This window comes from Hemicordylus capensis, chromosome 5 (assembly GCF_027244095.1).
Source record: "Hemicordylus capensis ecotype Gifberg chromosome 5, rHemCap1.1.pri, whole genome shotgun sequence".
Lineage (NCBI taxonomy): Eukaryota > Metazoa > Chordata > Lepidosauria > Squamata > Cordylidae > Hemicordylus > Hemicordylus capensis.
In genome coordinates, this window is record NC_069661.1 from 179,075,260 (window position 1) to 179,096,843 (window position 21,584).

Here is a 21,584-nt window from a genome sequence, read left to right on the forward strand (position 1 = left end):
TCAGCAGCCAGTGCTGTTCCCTCAAAACCAGTGTTATGTGATCCCTTCGAGTTGTCCCAGAGACCAATCTGGCTGCCACATTCTGTACCAATTGTGATTTCCAGACTATGTACAAAGGCAGTCCCACATTGAGTGCATTATAGTAGTCAAGCCTGGAGGTTACCAGCATAGGTACCATTGTTTTAAGGTCATTTACCTCTAGAAATGGACGTTGCTGTTGTATGAGCCGAAGCTAATAAAAAGCGCTCCTGGCCACTGCCTCAACCTGAGAAACCAGGGAGAGCTTGGGGTCCAGGAGCACTTTTAAAAGAGCACTTTAAAAGTCTTTGCCAGCAATAGTGCTGGCAATAGTGCTGGCACGGCACAGGAAGAAGTGGCATCCTACATGGCATCCCATACAGTGGCAGCCCCACCTATGGCACTCACCTGGCCATTGCGCCTCGTGGTGGCCATTTGCATGGTCAGCATGGTGTTGCTGACCACACAAATGGATGCTGAACATAAGCAGTGAACAAGTGACTGCCGTAGGTGGGGAAGCTACCTTGTGGGTTACATATGGGTGCTGCTGCTCCCCATAGCTTCCAGGTGCTGGTGGTTTCACTGGCAAAGACTTTTAAAGTTACCTCTTGCTGCTCCCTTGCGCCATCCTCACTGGCCGCCACTGTATTACCTTATTAGCTGGTAATAAAATTTCTCAATATTCCCATGTTTCTCAATGTTTCCAAAAATTCCTTTACACTCTTTTTAAATATTAATTTTTAATTTTTGCAGAAATGTACAAAAGAAAATAAATTACAAAAAAGAAGATAACACCCAGCTCAGGAACAAATAAACATAGCAACTCGGGATCATTACTTCACTTAACCGTGAAGTATCATTACTTCACTTAATTTATTTTAAATAAAATTATAAAATAAAAATCATGTTCACCTTTTTATGCATCCATCATCTTGGATCGGGATGTGTGACATCATCACATACTCCACCATTGGGGCATCCCTATGTGTCCATTCAGCTGTAGCAAATTTGGTTCAAATCGGTTAGATTGTCCACATGTTAGTGCACTTGTGCCTCCAAAGTTTACGTGTCCACCATCTTGAATTGGGGTGTGAGACATCATCACAGTCTTTGCCATTGAGGTGCCCTACGAATCCCTACAGCTGTAGAAAATTTGATTCAAATCAGTTAAGCGGTTCACCAGTTAGCTCACTTGCGCCTCAAAAGTTTATGGTTAATATGTGGTGGTCTTACCAATGACTTGAATCAGGGTGGATGACATCATCACAAACTACACCACTGAATAGTCTCTGTGCATCACTCACTACAACTGTACCTAATTTGGTTCAAATCAGTTAGACAGTCCACAAGTTAGCCCACTTGCACCTCAAATGTTCAAGCATCTGTCATCTTGTATTGGAGTAGATGACATCATCACAAACTACACCATGGAGGTGTCCCTATGTGTCCCTACAGCTGCAGCAAATTTGGTTCAAATTGGTTAGGCAGTTCACAAGTTAGCCCACTTGTGCCTCAAAAGTTGACACATCCACCATTTTGAATAGGTGTGGATGACATCATCACAAACCATGCCATTGAGGTGTCCCTGTGTGTCATTCACTGCAACTGTATCTAATTTGGTTTAAATTGGTTAGACAGTCCACAAATTAGCCTGCTTGTGCCTCAGATGTGGCCGCCATTTTGAATTGGAGTGGATGACATCATCACACACCACACCATTTGGGCAACCAAATTTGTTTCAAATTGGTTAGGCAGTTCACACATTAGCTCATTTGTGCCTCAAAGGTTTATGCATCCACCATCTTGGATTGGAGTGGATGACATCATCACAAACTACTCTGTTGAGGTGTCCCTATGTGTCCCTACGACTGTACCTGATTTGGTTCATATTGGTTCAGGCATTGCAAAGTTGATAGGGGGACACACATAGATGGACACACACACGGACACACACAGAGAATACTGGGTGATCTCATAAGCCTACTGGAAAGTAGGCTAAAAATAGATGCTCTCATGTATGGGCCAATTATAAAAATATCTATCCTAGTCACAAAGAACAATTCATAAATAAAACACATTTGTATATATTGGAACTAAATAGAAGTCTTCATATGAGAAAGTCCTAGTAGTAGCCCAAAAGCTAGTAGTATATCGCTTGTGCAGTAGATTGTCCATATGCTCTTAAACGGAAGCTGGTGTCATGTCTCAGACTTCTGACTCAGAAGAGTCAGAGCAGGAGGATTCGCCTGCTAGTGAGGGTTCAGAGGCACAGCAACAGGATTTGGCAGGGAGACCAGATTTTGGAGCTGAGGATTCACAATAACTGCCAGACATGATTTCTGATGGGGAGGAGCCCGGGATTTCACCTGTCTTGAGAAGGCATCTCAAGAGGCAAGCTCAGTGGCAGTTACACAGGCGCAGGAGATCACAAGAGAGGAAGCCGAAGTGCTGACTCAGGGAAGCCTGGTTGGCTGCAGGTTCTCTTGAGCCATATATATTTAGCAGTCTCTCAATTGCTCAGATGCTGTTTGCAACTTTCGCTGGCCACAGACAGTGTGCTATTTAAATTCCAGATTTTTACGAGTTCCAGTTTGCCTTGTTTATGCTTTCCTGCTTTGTTCCGTTAATTCCTTGTTCTTGTGTCCTTCGCTCGTTTCATTCCTTGCTTTGTGTTTTCTTTTCACTTATTACTCAGTTATTGTTTGGGGGGGGGGTACCTAGTTCAGTTCAGGGGACTTAATTCATGTACTATTTTCTTTGTGAGCCTTTTCTTTTCTTTTCCTTCTTGCAGTTTCGCTGCTGCTTTCTGTTATCTCACAGGGGGATTGTAAATCCTGTTGGGTTAGCCGAGCTAACAGATTTACGACAACCAGATGCATTTCGACCCTATACTGGTCCTCCTCAGTGTCTGGGAGATTCAGTCTCCCAATATTAGGTTTAGTAATCCATGCTCATACAAGATCCTATTATCATCCAGTACCAATACTCCAAACTGCTATTCACAGGTATATCTTGCCTCTCTGGTCCAATTTTTCTAATTTTCTTTCTAATTTTCAACTTTCTCATATGAAGACCTCCATTTAGTCTTCTGTCCCTCTGGGAAAGATTTGATTGCATCTTCAATATATACAATTGTGCTTTATTAATGAGTTGCTTTTTGTGACAAGGATAGATACTTTTTATAATTGACCCATCTATGAGAGCAGCTATTTTTAATTAGATAGATGATTTGGATGGTTACATGCTTATCCCATAACTGGAGACATATTTATGATTCTCTTTGTCATTAAATTTTTTAGAGGATTGATATTATAGTATTTATTGGACCTTTGGTTTCTTATTGTATTTCTGCATTAGTAGCTCCAAAATTTTATCAAATCAACATTTAATTTTTGGAAGGTTCTTACTTTTCTATTCCTTAACAATGCAAAGTTTTGCTGCCCATAAAAAAAGCATTATCAGTCCCTTGCATAAAGTGGACAACGTTGGCTCCTCAAAGGCATTAAGTTGAATTATTTCAGGTTTCCACAGGAACATCACAGATGTAATTTCCTTATCATACTGTATTTCTCTATGCCAAAATAATTTACGTCATTGGTAAGACCACCACATATTAAAATAGGATCCCGCTTGCTCAGAGCAGCATCTAGGGCCTGAAGCCCAAAATGAATATTATTTGCCCTTGAGGGTAAATCTTTGGGCCAGTTCAGATCATACTTTTCTGTCCATGCAGTTAAAAGGGGAGTGTGCTGAGTGTGTGCCTCTTGTGACGTGTTTCATGGATAACTCGATGCCTTTCTGGCAGTTTCCTTTATCGCATGAGGGGTGCTCTTCATCTGAACGGCCGCTCTGCATGCAGCCCAAATTTTAGTTCAAAGTAGGATTTGAGTTGCATGTAGAGCTGTTACTCAGATGAGCAGCCCTCCCTTCCAATAAAAGGAGACAATGGGAGGATATCAGGACATCTGTGAAAGATATCACCACAAGCATGCACTTATTCACCTTTAAATCACATGGACTGAGAAAGTATCATCTGAACCACCCCTATGCCCGTTCCAATAGCACTCTTGGCTACATAATACAGAAAGCAAATATGAAGTTGCTTATGAATCAAGTTTAACCTTGTATTCCATTAATAAAAACTAAATTTCAGTGACCCTGGTTCAGAAATTAATAAAATAAGATCAGCTCCAAAACCTGTTTTCAAGATCAGCTCCAAAATCTCTTTTCAGTCCCAAAATCTTCCTGAAACACGGGCAGTGATAATGAAAATAAAGCTTAGAAGCATATGCTAAGTCTAACCACAGCGACTTTCCAACCTCCTGAGACTACAGTTTGGCTTTCAGATGAGAATGATTAATTTTAGAAATTAATCATTAAAATATGCCACCCCAATAGAGACTATGCATTTCTTCATAAGCATTATCTAATATTTTCCATGCAGGGACATGTGCATCATATGAAAAGAAATGATTGCAGTCAACTCTTACATGTTTATGCAGCGCATTAGAAGCCATTTCTTCTTATTTATTTTAACTCTGGCTGTCAACAAGTTCTAAAAGCTGCTTACTTTTTCTGTACCTGACAGCTTTGGATTCCGTGAATAAGGAAGAGCATTCTGGTTCATATCTCTGACGTGTGTTTGTTTTCACACAGCTTATTTTCAAGCAAACAAATACAAAAGCCATTCAGCCAATCACCTGCTCTTATGTTTTCATAGAAGGGCACTGCACTTTACATAGTATAATTGGCAGGCTGTCGTCTAAACACATTTTGCGTCATATTTTATTTGTGTGTGAAGGCAAACATCTGCTTATTTTCATTAGAGGAAATGTAGTCAGAATTATCAAACTTTTGGTGGGTTTCAGCTGAGCTACCAGTTTAACCATCACAGAGGTAGTAACGGGAGGTCAGTCAGGTGGAATATCTATGTTAATCTCAGATTGTGATGGGTCACTGGGGTCAGCTGCATAAACAGAAGGAAAGTACGCTTCCCCCGTGTCAACTGAAATATGGCAATCAAGTCTGGACACGGTGCCATGAAAACAGTTTGCTGTTATATGCCAAAATGTGGCTGAATCATTAATCCTGAAAGTATGAATTAATTGGGTTTACAAGCCGGGGGTGGGGTGTGTTTCCTAGTGACTGGATAAGGATTGAAAAGAGTGACAGTGGCAGGCAGGACTCAACTTATCCATGGCAACTCCAGTGAGGCAGCGGCAGCCAGTGGCAGCTCCTCTAGGCCCCATTGGCACTACTCCCCATCAGTGCTACCGCAGTGTAGCCACCGCAGGTAAGGCGACCTCCCACCCACTCTCTTTCCAACCCTTATTCAGTTGCTAGGGATCCCCCCAATGCTTGTCAATGGGAATCCTTACCAGATTCCCCTTTACAAGCATCCTGAACTGGGATGAACTGGTTCGACCCAGTTCATGTGGGTCGAATCAGCCCTGCTGATTCTAATGGACTGGTTCACAGACCGGCAGTCTGGTTCAGATTCAAACCTGGCGGTTCCGCACACACCCCTACTGCATAAAGGGCTCTTCTGGAGTTAGCAGTGCATTTTTTCCACCTAAATGATGTAATACTCTCACCTGAGGTTGCCCGACCTGCCCTAAAGCCAGCCTACTCATCCACTAAGATGTTTTCCTGTTCAATCCAATCCAGTCATTTCCAATATAGATATCTTGCATACAGTTTGCTGATAATATTCAGCAAACTGATTGGACGATAATTGGCTGAGTCATATTTCTTCCCCTTTTAAAAAACTGGCTAATGGCTAATTCCCAATCCTTGGGGATATGTGCTGTTTGATTGATACAAGTAAAAAGAGTTGCAAAAATTGGAACCTGCTATTCTAAAGGTAAAGTGTGCCATCAAGTCAATTTAGATTCCTGGCACTCACAGAGCCCTGTGGTTTTCTTTGGTAGAATACAGGAGGGGTTTGCCATTGCCTCCTCCTGCACAGTATGATTTGATGTCTTTCAGCATCTTCCTATATCTCTGCTGCCCGATATAGTGCCAGTGGGGATTTGAACTGGCAACCTTCTGCTTGATAGTCAAACATTTCCCCACTGCGCCACTTGGCTTAAATCAATTCTGGAGGGATTTAATTTCCTCCTGGAGCTTTTCTGGGTTTCAGCTGAGCTACCGTACTAGTTTAACCATCACAGAAGTAGTAACGGGAGGTCAGTCAAGTGGAATATCTATGTTAATCTCAGATTGTGATGGGTCACTGGGGTCAGCTGCATAAACAGAAGGAAAGAAGGAAATATGCTAAATCATTGTAAACCGCTTAGAGAGCTCCGGCTATAGAGTGGTATATAAATGTAAATGCTATTGCTATTGCTAAAGTACGCTTCTCCTGTGTCAGCTGAAATATGGCGATCAAGTCTGGACACGGTGCCATGAAAACAGTTCGCTGTTATATGCCAAAATGTGGCTGAATCATTAATCCTGAAAGTATGAATTAATTGCTGCCAAACGTCTCTCTATGTGAGCCTCTTTTTTTCCCTTAGCAGGTGCACCAATTTAATTAGCACAATTGTTCCATCATTCTTTTAAAAATAGGCTTATCACCAAACGTGGGGGGGATTTGGGTCAAATGTTGCCATTCCAGCACGTCCAAATGTGATCCAAATATGCTAATGATTTCAAGGTATGCCATATTTTTCTCTTTTCTCCTTATAAATGTCATCTACATTCACATGCATTATTTTGCATTCTTGTGAAAATTCAACTTTTTGGCCTAATCATCTGCCTTCCCATGATGCTTTAAAGTTTCTGCAGGAAAACATTGGCATTGTGGTAACATCTTGACCTTTTTATGCCAAAACCTCTTTGTTGTTATAAGTAAAGCATGCATGTTTGGAAACCAAGCCATCTGCACGGTGCAATGCTGTCATGTTATGCATTGTGCTCAACTAGATTAGGGATTCCTAATCTTGGGTCCCCAGATATTGCTGGACTATAATTGCCATCATCCTCCATTGTGTATGGGGATGATGGGAGTTGTAGTCCTAAAACATCTGGGATCCAAGGTTGGGAGCTCTGGAACTAGATGCTACAAAAAAGAGAGTTTTTAAAAGACACTAATTGCAACAGCTCCATGTCTCTTTTCATAGCTAGTTAAGCTTTTACAATCACAGTCTAAACCCTCAGCTACTACACGGATGTGTGCATACTTTTAAATGTAATTATTTAGCTATTTACATTTTAAAACCCTACATATACATTAGTGATGTACTATAATGTATATTCTAACTCTCTTCTTTGTCGGGTCCAAAGCAGGTATGAGCCTGAAATGGATTAGGGAGGGACCATGAAATCCAGAATTTTTGAATACAGGTTTCTGAATATTAAAACCTTCCTATATTCAAATTCCTCTCCATCACAAATACATATTAACAGAGTTTTCATTTTAAATATGGTTTGATTCCTTATAATATGTAACTCTTTTGTAAAATATGAGACAACATACATAATTAACATTATTTATTTAGCACATTTTTATACAGCCACATATGTAAATCTCTGGGAGGTTCACATTAATTGAAAAATAATTGGCAACTGTCATATTTAATGAATAAATAATAAATAAATTTATTATATATCTTTTCCACCATAAGTAATCATTTTAACAGAGTCAAGTAAATATAGGATAATTAGGGTTTTCCCCTTCATGTCTGCATGCAAACATCTACTGTGGCCAGAATGTATATTCAGTTTAAAAATGGCTCTGTTATGCTTTCTATTTCTCATTAACATCACCAAGTGATGCATTTCAGGCTGTTCTGTACATTACATCTTGATCATGCCCTAACAAAACTATATGGAGGAAAATATGAGAATTTCTACTTTGATTACAAACTAGAAAAAATTCCTCAGCCACTCTAATTTACTTTGAGGTGCAACTATGCATTAACATGTTCTCTTATCTCTTGCTTTCTTTATGCAAATATATATACCTTTTGTTACTAGCCATTACCAACATTTCATTAAAAAAACCAAACGGGTATGTTTTGAATCAAGTTGTTGAATCAATGGAAAATAATTGCATAGCTCCCCATTGCATTTCCCTTTAGTGCGTAAAAAGTGTCTAAATTCATTGGGGGGATGGGCAAAATGAGGTCTTAAGGCAGTTAATCATTTGTGCAAGTGGAAGTGTGCGAAAGAGGAGATAGGATTCAGGGGCTGCCGCCTTCAGCACGGCCGAGAAAATGGGCATGCTGAGTGCTATTAATTTTCACTGAGTACACAGGACCAAAAGAAATGCTTTAGTTAATTAAACCATTTCACTACAATGGATTAAAATTATGTTTAGTATTGCATTAAAATGAGCTTAACATTACCTCTTACATGAAGCATATTTAAGATGATTTGCTCGATGGTGGTGGTGGTGAATCCATTTTTTGGAAATATTGGTTACCTAAACAAGATAAGTAACTTTATTGGGATATAGGGTCGCAGTTGGCATTAGCAGACAAGCACCTTCTGTAAAATTCACACTCCCTTCCACCTACCACAAGAGATATATGAGTTACTAGCTGACCTGGTGCACAGCATCTGTGCCTTAGTTCTCCCTGTCTCTCCTCCTCCATCTTCATTTCTTTCTCCCCCACCCCCCGCCTCCAGCCCCATTTCTTTCTCCCCTGCAGCACCATTTGTTCTTCCCTCCCCCCACTGCCCATTTGCCCTCGGCGGCCAGGCTGCTTCTCCTTGACCAGCCATCTGCCAGACTGGCAGCAGCCACTTCTCCTCGGCCAGCCATCCGCCAGCCTGGCGGCGGCCGCTTCTCCTTTACAGCTGCCTGCTGGTAGTTGCTTCCCTTGCGCAGCTGCCTCCCGTCCTGGCGGCCACTGCTTCCTCTGTGAGGCCAGCCGTCCTGGTGGCCACCGCTTCCCCTGCATGGCCAGCCAGCCTCTCGGCTACCGCTTCTCCTCCCATTCCTGTCGCTAATCCTCAGTTCTCTCGCGAAAGCTGCCATGCATGGGATTAACGATGGGTACTTTTAAGAGAATTCAATATATAGATATTTTCTTTCTTTCTGACTTGCCCCTAGAATAAAAATAATAATATACATTTTATATGTGTTGCATTTAAATCCAACATTTCTTCATCCTGGAGCTCAGGACAATGTATGTCAGATTCCCAGGGTCCATGGCAGGGGCGGAGCCACCACTGAGTGAATGGGTTCAAAGAATCCGGTCCACCATCAATCAGGGGCCATGCCTGGCACCCCAGCACACCCCCTGCCTCTGATGTCAGACTTAGGGGGAGTGGCTTCACTCACAAACAGGGCTGCATTCCCAGTTTGAGAGCAAATACCAGCCAGCACTGCATTCGCAGCAAGGCCAGGAGCTGCTCTCCCTGACTTTAAAGGCAGGGAGAGCGTTCTTGGCTGCACTGTGAATGCGTTGCGGGCTGGTCTTTGCTCCTAAATGGGTGGCGCGGCCCTGTTTGTGAGCAAAGCCCCTCCCCCCTGCATCCATCTAACCCAGGGGGGAGGGCCACGCGCCCTGGTTTGGGAGCAAATACCAGCCAGTGACACGTTCACAGCGTGGCCAGAAATGCTCTCCCTACCTTTAAAGGCAAGGAGAGCAGCTCCTGGCCAGGCTGTGAATGAAGCACTGGCTGGTACAAACCAGCCCCTTTGTGAGCGATGAAGTGCCGCCTGCATCTGAAGTCTGCCACGGCAGGAGGAACACGGACCACTGTTTGGCTTCATCCGTCACTGGTCCATGGAGTAGGTCCAGGTGGTCTGTGGAGGTTACATAAATTATTAAAAGTAGCTTCCCAGACATATCAATAATAATCAGATGTGTTACATCCTTTAATTTTTCTTGAATCATAAAATTGTAATTAAAATTATAAATGGGGTGGGTATGCATGGGTAATTAAGGATCTGGAGGATCCGTAGGTGCAAAAAGATCTAAAAACCTGATGGATGGATGGATGGACAATAAGCAGTTATTTATATATAATATGACCCAGATTTTATATATATAATGACCCATATGAAACTCTCCCATCACTACTTTATATTTCTCTGTGTTGAGGCATTTACCATGCATTGAGTGTTCATGGATAGCTGCTCAGCTTGCAGACTGGATAATTTCAACACACAGCAACCTCTCACATAACACTAGAACCAGGGGACATCCCATGAAATTGATTGCCAGAAAATTTAAGACCAACAAATCGAAGTACCTTTCCACACAATGTATAATCCACTTGTGGAATTCTCTGCCACAAGATGTGGTGACAGCCAGCAACCTGGATGGCTTTAAGAGGGATCTGGATAACTTCATGGAGGAGAAGTCTATCAACGGCTACTAGTTGGAGGGCTATGGGCCACCTCCAGCCTCAGAGGCAGGATGCCTCTGAATACCAGTTGCAGGGCAGTAAGAGCAGGAGAAAGGGCATGCCCTCAACTCCTGCCTGTGGGCTTCCAGTGGCATTTGGTGGGCCACTGTGTGAAACAGGATGCTGGACTAGATGGGCCATGGGCCTGATCCAGCAGGAGTGTTCTTATGTTCTTAACCTACTTCAAATACCCCAAAAGAAAGGTCTGCTGTGATTAGTTACTCAATCTGCAAGCTGAACTGCTGTGAGTTTCCCTGGGCATGTTAGAATAGGTTATATAATAGGTTAGTAATACATAATTATTATTTTCCCTGGGCTTGTTAGAATGGACATACTTAAAGCAGACTAATTTGCGCTCAGATTGATGCAAGCATGGATTATCTTGTTTAAGCTTGGGCCCATTCTGAGGTCCCGTTCTCATGATATTTCCAGATGTATTATCAGAAACATGATAAGGCCTGAAGGCATCCCTTCAATAATCTCAACTCTTTTGGGAGGTCCCCAAGAGCATTCTCCTAACCCCGTTTTTGTAACTGTCTGCCATCCGTGGCTGCTTGCAGCCAGGGCTGGCAGACTGCACGGCTCCTGGCCAGCTTCAGGGAGGGGGGATCCCCATAAAGCACCATACACTCATACAGTGGGAGCTCTGGTGGGCAGGGCAATGCATCCCAGCACCCCAACCCTCCAGGCAACCTGCAGCAGCCGGGTAATCTTCTGGGTGGGTGATCCGGAGGCCAAAAAGGGAGCCCTCAGTTGTCTGTGGGTAGGTAAGCTTTTTTAGGTTTCCTCCACACTAGCCCTCTTGCCCTTTCTCACTGCTTGTGAGAAAGGGCTCTATATGTGAGCTCTGTAAGATATTCCCCTTAAGGGATGGGGCTACTCTGGGAAGAGCATCTGCATGCATGCATACAGAAGGTTCCAAGTTCCTTCCCTAGCATCTCCAAGATAGGGCTGAGAGACACTCCTGCCTGCAACCTTGGAGAAGCCACTGCCAGTCTGTGTAGACAATACTGAGCAAGATGGACCAATGGTCTGACTCAGTAGAAGGCAACTTCCTATGTTCCTATGACCTGGGTTAGGTTAGGGTTTTTGAATTAATTATGTGCATGTATGTCTATCACCTTGCCCCGCAACATACAGGGTGGCTAGATCATTGTTGATAGGTGTCTTTATCCCGATGTGTGAATCTGTTGTCCTTGGTAGATAATAGCCAGTAACAAAAGCATAATAGATCTGGCTAGTACTGGAATGAAAATAAAATATGTTTGTAATGAAGTGTTTTATATTGAGTTAGAATGAATAAAGTATGGACTATCTGTTCACTGCTCTGGTACTCATGTGATGGCCAGACTAGCATAACAGACTTTGTACCATTTGTCCAGGCAATATAGAGGAATGAAGTCCAAAACGTACACAGATGGTAAGCCTTCATTGTAAATTAAAGAATTGTCCTTTGGTAGCCCAAAATGTGTTTGAGTGAAAGCAGTAATGCCCAAAGGAATGCACAGAACAGCCCCATTGTGTGATGACTCTACAATTTTGCTTTGACAGTGAAGGATGGTTTTTAATTTTACTAATTTTGATTTTTAATTTTATCTGGGGTTTTGCCATCTGCTTGTACAGAGGGTTTCCTTTCTTTTTTGGTCAAAAAAGCCCCATCGCCTTCAGATTTCTCAGTGGCAGAAGCTAAAAATGTGATAGGATGAATAAATATTCACCAACAATTAATCAAAAGTGACCATAAACAGAAAGGGGAAGAATTTCCACAAGACAAATGACAGAGCTATTCACTTAATAGCATGAGAAGGGCGTCCTCAGATGAAGGTATGGTACAAGTTCATCTCCGCAAGCCTTAATATGCACCCATGCACATCTTTATTCACACAAAGCAATTTAGATGAAAGGAGAAGGAGGTGAAAGAGCACATGAGTATAAGCTGTCTATTGATACAGTTAGGCTGGAGATCAGAAGACACTGCTTATCATTACTGAAGAAAAGCTTGGAATAATCTCCCAAGGACAGTCATCAGAACAAACATCCTCCTGACAGAGTAAGATTCATTTTGTAAAAAATATTTGGTGATTAATTTTAATGAGGTGTCTCAACAGTGACCCACTAGGGTTATAACAGCATCCCCTTTTTGTCCAAAGACGATTTTTCTTTCCACTTGGTATAAGGCATAAAAAGCCCAACTTTGTAAAGGATAGAATATCAGGGAGAACAGATTTTCACATTAGTTAATTGATCTTACAGGAGCAACAACTGAGACTGGGGTCCTATCCATATGTGGAAGCCTCTGTGTTGTGAATTGTCCCACACCATTCCCAGTAATAGCAATAGCACTTACATTTATATACCGCTCTATAGCCGGAGCTCTCTAAGCGGTTTACAATGATTTAGCATATTGCCCCCCAACATTCTGGGTAGTCGTTTTACCGACCTCGGAAGGATGGAAGGCTGAGTCAACCTTGAGCCCCTGGTCAGGATCAAACTTGCAACCTTCTGGTTACAGGGCGGCAGTTTTACCACTGCGCCACCAGTAATGCTTGAAATAAGCTGATCACATGGTCAGCAGCATAGTGTTCACAATGCCAGCATCACTCAATGAGGCAGGATGGCATAGTCACATAAGAATAACCATGCCAACAGCCCTGCCCACATGATTGGCATAAATGCTATTGAGCAGCCACACCACTGCTCAATAGCCCTATGCTCCTACTTATCACATATAGGCTTGAGATTGGCTTTGAGCATCACTGAAGATGAGTCACCAGTAAATGTGTAGCAACTTCCCTGCTCACCTGGCAATGTACAATTTAGTTAAGCAGGGTCTGCTCTGGTTGCATTTGAATGGCAGACTTGATGTGTGAGCACTGTAAGATATTCCCCTTAGGGGATGGAGCCGCTCTGGGAAGAGCAGAAGGTTCCAACTTCCCTCCTTGGCATCTCCAAGATAGGACTGAGTGAAATTCCTGCCTGCAACCTTGGAGAAACCGCTGCCAGTCTGTGTAGACAATACTGAGCTAGATGGACCTATGGTCTGACTCAGTATATGGCAGCTTCCTATGTTCCTACATTGGGCTGAAAGAACTTCAGTAATATTTAGTGGTGTTTTAAGGAATGGTATCAGTTAGCTATGAGAGCTATAAGTTTTATGTTCAGGGATTCACATAAACTGTACTCAGGTACTCATGAGTACCAAAAATATGTAAAAGAGGACCCCAAAGATTTAAAAAATGCTCAAATGAGTACCGTCTGGGGCCATCTCACTAGCCTGCTTCCCCCTCTCACTGGTTGCCCTTGCCACCACTTCCTCGCTGTGGCTCCTGCCGCTTTTGCCACCACTTGCCAGCGGCTCTCCGGGCCTCTCAGAAGCTGAAAAGGCCCCATTTTTGTCTGCAGATAGGAACAGATCCTTTCCCCTTTTGAACAGCTGGAGAACCAGTGAGAATGGACAGCACACTGTACAGACAGGAATGGGCCTTTTGTTGGAAGTGAAGGACTTTGTGCTGTCTCTTGTCTCAATGACAGTGGAGGACAGACTAGTGAGTCAGAGGCCTAGAGGGTCAAGACACTGGTCATCCCTTCTCTACTGCTCTGACACTATCCCTTTGGAACGTAGATTGTTAATCTTAGGGACACTTCCTTCCTTCCAGCCACTTCCTTGCTCTCTTCCCTTTTCTCTTCCTGTTCCTTCTACCTTGCAACATGCAAGCTCTCCTCTGTCCCTGCACCATGTGTGCAGAGATGCAGAATCCATCTGCATCCAGCTAGCTAGATAGATTAGAGATCCTAACTCCTCACTTTCCTATCTAGAATGGAGTTCTCTAATAAATACCATATATATTGATTTGAAACTATGAACTGGCTCCAAGTTACTTTACTCTTAGCATGCACGCATGCCTAACTAAATTCCGCTGTGTTGTGCCTCTGTGCACTCTGCTATAATGCAGAAGGGATTCTCTTACCAGAGATAATTCTCAACACCTTTCCCCACTTCTGAGAGCAGGAGCGCCGAGGGCAGCAGGAGCAGCAATGAGGGACTTGCCCTTGGTGAAGGGCTGCACCGCCAAAGCAACAGAGGAGGAGGAAGAGCTAGGAAGATGTCTGATATCTGTGAGTACCAAACCAATTCTGCTGGTGCTCACTTGAGAACCTAGTCTTAATAATGATGTGAACCCCTGTTTTTGTTATAGAAAACTGCCTCACTAGGTCAGGCCAGTGGTCCATACAGAGAATATTGTCTCCTACAGATGCTGGATGTGGATAATTTTGGAGGAAGATAATCTCACAGATCACTAAAATAAGCCTCCATGCTCTATCCATCAGTCCCAGCTTGTTTAGCAATTTTAAAGTGTATCTCTAGTTGTTAAGCAACACTATAAATTAGCGGCCCTTTCCCTAAAGGAAGAGCAGTATACCACCAGAAAATTATTATCTATTTTATCTCATGTAAAGACTTTTAAATATTCACAATAATTGACTTTTAGTGTCTTGGAATAGACAGTAAAATGGTTGCCTACACAAACTACCTAGGGATAGGTAGAGTAGCGTTCATTAAGCAATGATTCCCATGAAACCATTCATTACCAGCACTTTTGGATTATGGCCCATTAATAACTGAACTAGAAATTAATTAATAGTGGTAATAACTAATTCTGAAAGGATTATTGTTAGAATAAACTGTTTATACTAATTTCTAATTTTTATCCATTAAAGGTGCAATTTTCTATCAGCTTTAATCCATAGGAAGTGGGATATGTAGATAAAACTGTCCTATAAAGTCCTCGATATTGTTCATATATCTATAATTATATGTTTCAAACATTTTGTAATTTCTCAACATAAATAATTAGGCTAAATTTATAGCACATATTACCCATTATTTACATTGTTGTTAAACTAAAATGAAATTCACTTTGCAAATGCTCTTCATATATTATCCTGTGATTTCACATCATGCATTTCTGGGTATGATGGCTTTTAACATTTCAGACACATTATTTAATTATTCACCCCTCAGAAGCTGTTCAGAAACATAGCAAGATTGAAGTGGGCCCTGTGACAAAAGACAAGATGGGCTCCTAGCCCACACTCCCCTTCTTCTTTCTCCCCTCACCTGTGTCTTTGCTGCTGAAGAAGTGTAAGGACATGGTGTAAGGACATGACCAAAGCATTCTTGTGATGCCCTTTGACGGAGGGGTCTCCTCTTTTTTTGAAGCCTAGTTCTCCAATCAGAAGTCAACAGCATGCTAGTGTGTTGGAGAGCTGGGAGGGAGAGAGTGAAGAACAATTTAAGAACTTGTGTAGTATTCACACAGAATAACTCCAAGCAGACACAGAGCTCTTAAGCTACAAACATACTAAGTAAAGGTAGTAGATGCAACAGCTTGGCAGATTCAACATACTGCAGTAGAATGAGATCTTTCTGCAGATTTACCACACAATTCAATCATTTCTGACAATTATTCCTCCCCTCAAGAGTGTCTCTACCATACAAAAGTAATAGAAAGATAGCTATGAACCATCAGGCATCCAGTTACAAATCAAATCTCTCAGGTGGTTTGTGTCTCTGCTCTGGATAGCGCTGCCCCACTTTCTGCACACAAACCTGAGAGCCAACAAGTTCAGCGCAGCTGTCCAGCTGCAAGACTTCAGAAGTAATGGTGTGTTCTGCATGATACATTTCTGGTGTGGATGTAATGACTTCCTGTGGCTGCACTGGTGAAGGAAATGTGAAAGGTTCTGAACATGGTAACTCATGTTGGTGCCACCACAGAGTCCTGCAGCTGATCAACATGGTGGCACCAAATTACACCCGGAGAGACAGTATTTGAACAGTATGACAAGCAAGTTATTGCCCCAGCAGTGGGCTCCCCCCCTCCACCACCACACACACCTTGTTCAATTATAGCTCCAGAATGGAAGCAGTTCTTTTGTGATCTTCTTGCACTTCTCATGCACTTATTTCTCTCCTTCTGCATTGACTATCTGAGACTGGGAAAGATCATTTAAACTAGCGTAATACTTCTTTTGCTGCAATGTTCCTATTAAGGCCGCTATTTAAAACAAATCACTGCATTCCTTAAAATATGGCCATTTTTGTTGCATGTCATGGTGAAATCATACAACTTATGGACACTGAAGAAAAGAGGATCCATACAAAACATGCATTTTTCATGAGCCCCTAGTTCAAGCCCACATCTTACAAACATAAACAAGTTGGTCTCTGTATAGCAAAGTCTCTGTATAGCAAAGTCATAAACAGCATTTTACTAGCCTGGAAGGCAAAATCACTTTCTTCCTCTAGAGCAGGCCTGCTCAGCTATGGCCCCTGATACGATAAGGGGGTGGCTGATTGGTGGTTGATCCCCCACTTTATCCTACCACATGCAGCCAACAAGCTGCGTCAGTTGTTCATTTTCTGAGATTCATAGGTGATTCTGGAGAAGACACACACACACTCACAACTGATTACAAGTGTAGGTGATTAGGCATATAGGCAAGTAGTTATCAATACCATTTTTCTATTTTTGTAGTGTAGTGTTCAGTAACAGCTAAAAGCATTCCTAAAATCATTTCCCCCTTTCTCAAAATGCAGAGCTGCTAGCTAGGAAAGTTTTGGCCTCACCAAGAAACAGGCAGTCGTGTTATCATGCAAGCTGAGGAATTCGTCATCTGTGTGCAAGAGCCCTATCTTGCTGTTACTTAGCAACAATTCCCCCAACCTGGCAATTCAGTGTTTCCCCTTTAATTTGGTCTAATAATTTCTATGACAGTTAGCTCATACAAATAATAAGTGCAAGGCATCTTTGATTCTTAACAGAAAAAGCATTCCTTTCTAACCCTTTTACTAAACGCTGAATAGTTTTAAACAGCTTCCTTTCATTAGGAGCAAACAGCTGAAGGCCTTTTGCTATCTCCTGATTGCTCTCAAAACAATCCAGAAGCTGTGTTGGCAAAGAGGAAAAAGCTAAAATACAGTTTCCAAAGAGGGAGGGAGACCAGCAAGAGGAATATCCATTAAGACAGCTTAGGAAGGGGGAAGAAGGAGGGACCAGAAGGAGGAGAGGGGGAGACAGACGTCATTTCCTGCCACCTGGCAAACGATGGCTGTGGCCGGGACTTCGTTAGAGCTCAGGATAGGTAACAAAGAAGATCCAGGGACAGAGGGGGAAAGAGGAAAGAGGGGGAAGCAGGTGCGTTAGTCAGAAGTGGCTGGTTTGTGAAGGCATGGCTCTGGGCAATGTTTACCAGTTTCCAGGTGAGCTGGAATGACATCTCTGCTGGCTTCTCTGGTGGGAGGATGCCTGGCTTTGAAGATACAGGGAGGGGCTACATAGTGCCTCTTCCATGAAAAAGCCCATGCCTACCCTAACCCCCTGAATGGCTGTCTGCAGGTTTTTATACCTTTTTGCCACCTCTCAAAGTCAAAACAATCACCCCATCTCCTCAGAGTGTCTCCTCTTTGATAAACAAATTCTGGCCTCGCTCCCTGAGTCCTCTCTTGCCCTCCAGGCGAGGAACCAACCAGGAGCCTGGCCTGGCTCTTTGTTTGATTAAATTCAAGATAGAGACACTTTTTAATGTCCAGCTGGCCCTATCTTGTAGCCATTTCAGATCTTTGTTGATGTTCTTCAGCCCAGAGAAATATGTTAGAAGGACAGAAAATGTTACATAAGCAGGAGAGGGGGTCTCGGTGTTATATGAATGTAATGTTCCCTGTAGTGCAGTATAGGTGGTTATCTATATGTGCGTCCTTATAATTTCCTAAATCAGCTAGATATGATTACGCCTGACATGTCAAACTAGTTCTCATGACTGGATTTTTTTTTAGCAAAGCAACAAACAGCCCAAGGCTCTCGGCAAGGCAGTAAACAAGCTTCAAGGCTGGGAGAGGGAGGGAACATTCCCCCCTCTCTCAGACCTCAACAATAAGCATTTCTGTTCACTGGCTTGGCTTAGAGAGAAAAAATCAAAGTCATGCCTTAGCTTCTTGCCAGAACCACAATTCAGACACAAGCCTCAATCTAGCCTTTTGGTTTTGCGGGAGATCAGGCCCTGGTTCTAAAAAGGGGTCCACCCGCCTGTTCATATCCCCCCTAGCTGTTTTTTGAGTACAGCTCCCATAATCCCTAGTCAGAGTGGCCAATAGCCAGGGATTGTGGGAGTTGCAGCCAACATCTGCAGGAGGGCCAAAGTTGAGCATCCCTGCTCTAGGGACATCATTTTTTTAATTCTTATCATCCATGCAATAAGGAGGTGAAATATCTTTTGACATTCTTATCACTATTTCCCCCTGTCCTTAAGTTTTAAGTTTTATTGTTTGGCTTACCTGTGTATGGGGATTTTATATTCTGTCCCATTCTAAAGTCTGTAGGTGAGTTGCAACTCTTGTGGACAATGTCTCTTTACATCATATACTATAAAAATAAAAGTTTGCAAGGAAAAAGGTCCACAAACCTTTAGGATTACTTTAAATTAGATTTATTTAATCCCTTGTGGAATGAGAAAAACTGTTCAAGTACTCATAAAGCACTGATGGTGAACCCAAATACAGCCTCCACAAGAGTACACCACCCACGTCAATGTGTTGTCCTTCCCCCATGTATCCAACATTCTGCATCACAGGAGAATCTGTCCTCAAGTGCAGTGTTGATTCAGTAATCCAAAAACCTTTGGTCTGAAATTAGAGTTGTTCATTTACATTTTCACTCATGCCCTAAAAAGAATGAAAATTGCCAGTTAAGGTGCCCATCTTAACTTCTGTGCCATATAAACTCTAAAGTTTTTGTACAGTGGTATATGATGATGGCTTTAGAAATGAGGCTCCATGCATCCACACTTTGCCTTGGTCAGTTGGACCATTGGGCTGGGCAGGGATGCATCCAGGCAGACATTTAACAGGTACAGCTTCCCTAATCACTTCCTAGATATGCCCCTGATGTATTTCTGCCTGATGCATCTCTGATCAAGGCAAATTGTGGATGTATGGAGCCTCATTTCTAAAGTTATCACCATATACCAGATTGTACAAAGTCTTTACAGCTTGCTTAGTTGCTTGCTTGGTTGGTTTATTTGATTGGTTGCTTTATTGCTTTATTGACTGATTTCTATACCGCCCTTCCAAAAATGCTCAGGGTGGTTTACAATTATATGGCACAGAAGTTAAGCTGGGTACCTTAACATGCAATTTCCATTCTTTTTAGGGCACAAATGAAAATATAAAGCAACTCCCATTTGCTTTAACTCTTATTTTAAACTGAATGTTTTTGGATTACTGAATTCCCAAGAGCTTAACCAAACCATAAGGTAAAACTTCCTGATGTTGAACACCAAAAACATTGTTAAACCTTAACTAAGATAAAGTCACATCACCCCCCACACCTGAAAATAACAAATGCTTTAACAACCGTGTCCAATACTACTGATTATCTTCCCAGAAATTTCCCATAAACCCCACAGTTCTACTGCTTGATTTAACGTCCTTCAAGATGGTGTTATCAGCAAAATAGTGTAAATGTTGTACACAAGTGATGTAGCCATACACACACACAGAGGCATGCACGCACACACACACACACACACACACACACACAGAGAGGCAGGTGCACGAGCACACACAGGCAGGCACAGCCAGGCACACACACACATGCACATGTACACACACTCTCTCTCCCTCTCCCCCCCTCTCACACACACACACACACACCTACAACCATTCCGCCACGCTATCAGCTGCACTGCCCCCAGGGCTCGCCATCTGAGCCCTGGGGGTTGAGACTGGGGCAGCCGGCAGGGAATGCTGGCTTGCTGGGGCTGGTACGAGGCACGTGCCTGAATGGGTAGGGGGTGCACACCAGAACAGAGCAGCAGGAGGGAGCATTCCCTGCAGAGACTGGGGCAGCCAGCCAGCAGGGAACTCTGGCTTGCCACTGACCGGGGCAAGGCATACACCAGAACGGGTGAGTGGTGCACGGAAGAACAGAATGGTGGGCAGGAGTGGAGAGCAGGAGTGGCGGGCAGGAGTGGCAGTGGGCAGCAGGGTCAGGGCAGCTGGAGGGGCAGAGTGGTGAGTCAGGCGCCATGTTTGTTGTGGGCAGCACTGTGGGCACTGTAACTTCAAACTTGCTACTGCACAGACTGTGTAAGCACTAAAAATACATTTTTCTGCCTCTTAAAACCCAACTTTGAGGCTCAATAGTAAAATAACAATAAATTGGGTCCCAGGGTGGGGATATACAAAAGGCACTTTTCTGGCATGCAGTCTAAAGGCTGAAACTATGCCAATAGACTACAAAATCATTTCAATAGCACTCCCTCAGTCCAAAAATATGTCACCAAAACCCCTGTTCAAAAGGGGGGGGGACTTAAACTGCTCTAAGCTATTTTCCAATGAATCTTCACCAAATATGCAGGGGAGGTGTCTCTTGTCACCTAGTGAATGTGTGCTAATAACCAGGCATATCAGACAAATAGTTTTGATTTTATAAGCAACAGACTGTTCAGGGCTTATAACGGTAGAACACTGAAAACACTCTCCAGTTTAACAATACCAGCACAATTGTGCCAATATAATCTCCTCAGATAAAAACTTTCAGCATCCACTCTATCTGAACTCCCAAATAGTGCAACAATACAATTACACAACCCTTCTAAAGTATCTGGATTGAGACTTTGTTGAACACCCAAGGGAGATAATTCTGTACCAGAGACAGCCACTAAGCCACTTTCTACATGTCCCTGTTTGCTGTATTTAGTGTATCGATGGAGCAGTTAAGAGGGTAATATTGTTAAAGATGTAGAGTAGAACAACTTCTGGTTCTGCAGCACCAATTAAAACTACACACCAAAACTGTAAAGAGACCACAATTCCATTCATGTCAACATTAAAGGGACCCCTGTTCAATTCAGGTTTGCTTCAATCTGGAGCTGAAGCTTTTCTCCTCCCCACGCTTTGGCACTTACCTGGCCCATATTGGTAGTTACTGAAATGGAGTCTGTGAAGGAATGACTCATTCCCTTTATGTGTTGTGGATTGTTTTCTTTGGTTTGTTGTGTGTTCCCTCTAAGCTCCGCAGGGGTTAAAAGGCTGCAACCTCTGACTGACAGCCAAGTCTGAGGTAGCAAGTTGTATCCTGCAGAGTTTTGGAGGGAATATAACCAAGTGTTCCGGTTGGGGGTCTCCAGGCAGAGACAGA

The 21,584-nt window shown here is 42.8% G+C and overlaps 1 long non-coding RNA gene across 1 annotated transcript; it reads right to left on the reverse strand.

Annotated features, from left to right (window-relative positions):
• Window positions 1-9,665: 9,665 nt before the first annotated feature.
• Window positions 9,666-17,249, reverse strand: LOC128325889 (uncharacterized). Its single transcript, XR_008307713.1, has 3 exons — window positions 16,283-17,249; window positions 15,503-15,651; window positions 9,666-9,778 (listed from the first exon to the last, which is right to left on the reverse strand). It is a non-coding gene; the product is annotated as an uncharacterized LOC128325889 (long non-coding RNA).
• Window positions 17,250-21,584: the final 4,335 nt, after the last annotated feature.